This window comes from Populus nigra, chromosome 14 (assembly GCF_951802175.1).
Source record: "Populus nigra chromosome 14, ddPopNigr1.1, whole genome shotgun sequence".
In the NCBI taxonomy this organism is placed as follows: domain Eukaryota; kingdom Viridiplantae; phylum Streptophyta; class Magnoliopsida; order Malpighiales; family Salicaceae; genus Populus; species Populus nigra.
In genome coordinates this window covers 9,009,427-9,013,037 of record NC_084865.1, presented here as the reverse complement: position 1 = coordinate 9,013,037, position 3,611 = coordinate 9,009,427, and the positions used below count along the sequence as shown (strand labels likewise).

At 33.7% G+C, this 3,611-nt stretch overlaps 1 pseudogene; it reads left to right on the top strand.

Annotated features, from left to right (window-relative positions):
- Nucleotides 1–203: 203 nt before the first annotated feature.
- Nucleotides 204–3,319, top strand: LOC133672547 (pentatricopeptide repeat-containing protein At2g17670-like; annotated as a pseudogene).
- The last annotated feature ends 292 nt before the right edge of the window (nucleotides 3,320–3,611 follow it).

Here is a 3,611-nt window from a genome sequence, read left to right as displayed (position 1 = left end):
TATCCTTATTTACCCTTAAAACCTTTTCTTTCTTTCTTCCAAACACCACAATATTTACTCCCTCACTACTATAAGCATGATTAGGCAGGGGTGGAATTAATGTTGGGGGTATCTTTACAGGTTAACTTTTCTGCTTTGAATAATTGCAAAAGCTTCCTCTTGAATGCTAAGAAAGTATTAATATTATGGTCAGGGTTTTCGGCATGGTACTCACAGGTTAGATCTAATTTGTACCAATTTGATAAGAGAGGCTTTAGTGGTGAAAATAAAAGAAGGGCCACATGACCTATGTTTAACTATTTTGCATACATTTCTTTTAAGGGCATAGGTAAAGGCGGGAGTTGTTCTAAGTTTATTTGATAAACTCTTTTTGGTTTATTTTCGGCTTGGTTTTCTAGCGGGCTGGTGGGCTGGTTTACCGAAAGAGACTTAGCAAAGTTAATATTGGATATTTGGGAAGATGGGGTCTAGTAGCTTTGTTAATTCTTTTTACCCTTATATATCCTCTTTCCACATTACTCACATTAACATCTGTTTTCCCCTATTAAACCCTTTCTTCTCGGTAGGTTTTAATATTCTACCACCTTTTATCCTTTGTTCTATTCTCCTAGTAATAATAACATCATAAAAATATTGGGTGGAGCTACCCATCAAATGCTTATAATATGCATTGCTTTGTTTTTCCACCTATGAACATCCTCCCTTATAATTTCCTTGTTGCTCTTTTTCATCGCCATCAAGTTTTTATGGTCTGTAGTGTTGTCAATATTGAACTTGTATTGTTTCAAGAAAGCATCAACAAGATCACTCCATTTCTTGATATTAATAAACCCTAGATTATTAACTAATCAAGTATCACGAAGTGTTTAGTGTAAACAAATTGACTAAAATTGATCCAAATCATAAAGTTAAGGCAATGTTCTTCTTAATAACATGAAGAATATTGCCTAATAACCTAGAAAAACCAAGCACACTATTAAACCCAAGAAATGGCCTTCCAAGCCTTAAACCACACTGCTTTTGGTTCTCACAAACCACATTACTAATACCAAACATAGTTGAATTAAAAGAACTAATAAAAAAAAGATCAAATCATCAAAATCATGCATTAGATTCCACCTTCAAAACTTTAGCCCCAATGGCAACCAATAACAACATCAAATTTCAACTCAAAATCGACTCTCTAAACAACTTGGAACCCAAATAAAGCTCATGAACAAAAAATTACACTAATAAACCAAAAAAAAAGAGCATCAAACACCTACTACCATATTTGACAGAATACAAAAACCATTTTATTTCAACCAAATATACATCAAAATATTTTCTAAACATCTAGTAAACAGTAACAAACAACTCAAATCAAAATTAAGCAAAGAAAAACAACATTTCATGCATTAATCAAAATACAAGTTTAATACAATGTATCACCAAAAACAATTTCAAAACATCATTGAAGCATGCAATGGAGAGCTAGAGATGTGCTTCATGGGCATCACCTATTAGATTAAAAGTGTTTTTTAATACTTTTCAAGCTCTAACAATGGTTGCTACCTTATCTTTTCCAAGCTTGCAACTTTCTCTTAAAGTTAAGGAAATCTTTGTACTAGGCTCTTAAACCTAAACTCTTGGAATTCCTTTGTTCTATCTTCCTCTCTCTTCTTTCTCTCCTTGTTGCTGCTACTCAGCTTTTATTTTTCAGGGGTATTTATAAGGTTTCAAGGTAGAATTCAGTCAAAGATTAATCCTCTTTCATCAAAGCTTGGCCCTCTAATCAAAATGAGAGATTTTTTGATATGTTTTATAGTTATATTCTATGCACCTATGTTGTTTTTACAATGATGGTTTTGCAATAAACTTGATATTGTGTTACAACTAGACAACCTTCATTTACACAACTCTTTCCTTTAATCCTACGTTTTAATTCCCACCTTGATGATTCCATTTCTCTCCTTGATCACATGATCAAGACCCTCCTTTCTTTATCCCCTAATCGATCAACTTACCGTGTTTTGCTTTCACAATCTTGCAGAGAATCTGATTCTTCACTATCTTCTTATCAAAAGGTTTTAAACTTTATGGTTAATAACGAGTTTAAGCCTAATCAAGTTGATATTGATGTTGCAATTAGGTCGTTGTGTTCTGTTAGGAGAGTAGATTATGATGTTTTATTGGTAAAGGAATTTTTTTTAAAAGCATTCAAAGCCTGATATTTTAACCTACAATTTTCTAGTTAAGTCTTTATGTAATATTAGGATTTTGAATAGTGTTTATAGTTTTATTGATGAAATGAAGAATATTTTTAATATAAAGCTTGATCTTGTTACTTGTACTATATTGATTGATAATGTTTGTAATGCAAAAATATTTGTGAGGGTGATAGATTGGTAGGTGTGTTAAAGAAATGTGGGCTAAAGTCTGATGCTTTCATGTACAATACAATTATGAAAGGTTACTGTATGTTAAGTAAAGGGATTGAGGCTGTTAGGATTTATAAGCAAATGAAAGAGGAAGGAGTGTTGCCTGATCTTGTTATGTATAACATGTTGAATTTTGGGTTGTCTAAGTGTGGGAGAGTCAGTGAAGCCAAGAAATTTTTGAAAATTATAGTGGAATTGGGTCAGTTTGCTGATGTGGTTACATATACTTCATTGATGAATGGGATATGCAGAGAAGAGGATGTTTTTGGTGCGATGGCACTGTTAGAGGAGATGGAATTGAAAGGATGTAGTTCTAATTCATGTACTTATAATACGCTGCAAAGGAAGAATGTTGAATAATAGGATTGAATTATATAGGGTGATGAAAAAGGATAGCATAAAGCTTGAGGCAGCTTCTTATGCTACGGTTGTGTTGGCTCTTTGTAGGGAAGGTAGAGTTGCGAAAGCTTATGAGGTGTTTGAATAAGATGTAGAGAGTAAGAGTTTAACTGATGTTGCTGTTTATATTACAATGGAGAGTATGTAGAAGTGGTTGAAGAAAGCTAGAGAGCAAGGACTTGCTGTAAAGATGGTGTGTTGTCTAAAAGAATTAAAATATTTCTGCAAATGCTTGAGAGGGCCTGTGTTCTCTCTGCCATATATATATACACCCAAAGTTTGTTACAGAATATTTATCTTTACAAGAGTTTACATACAGAAGGGAACCTAAGGATAAATAGAGAAATAGAAGTTTAAACACAATAAGACTAGATCTTAGTGTCTTTCGGCAGGCTCAGCATGCTGAGGTTTATTCTTATCATGCTGAGCTTTATCCTTATCATTATACTAAGCTTTATCCTTATCATTCCCCCGTAAGCTGGCAGGGAGATTTGTTATAGAAAGTTTATCCCAAAGAAAACAGAATCGATCAACGGTATGTCCCTTAATAAATATATCTGCAGGTTGTAGAGAGGTGGGGACATATTGAAAAAGGATATCTTTGTTGGCCATTTTTTCTCAGACAAAATGGTAATCCACTTCAATGTGTTTGGATCGTGCATGAAAAATTGGATTTAAGGCAAGAGATAAGGCACTAATATTATCACACCACGTGAATGGAGCAGAAGCAAGAGAAACATGCAGCTCATGCAATAGCATTTGCAACCAATATACCTCAGCAGTAACGAGAGC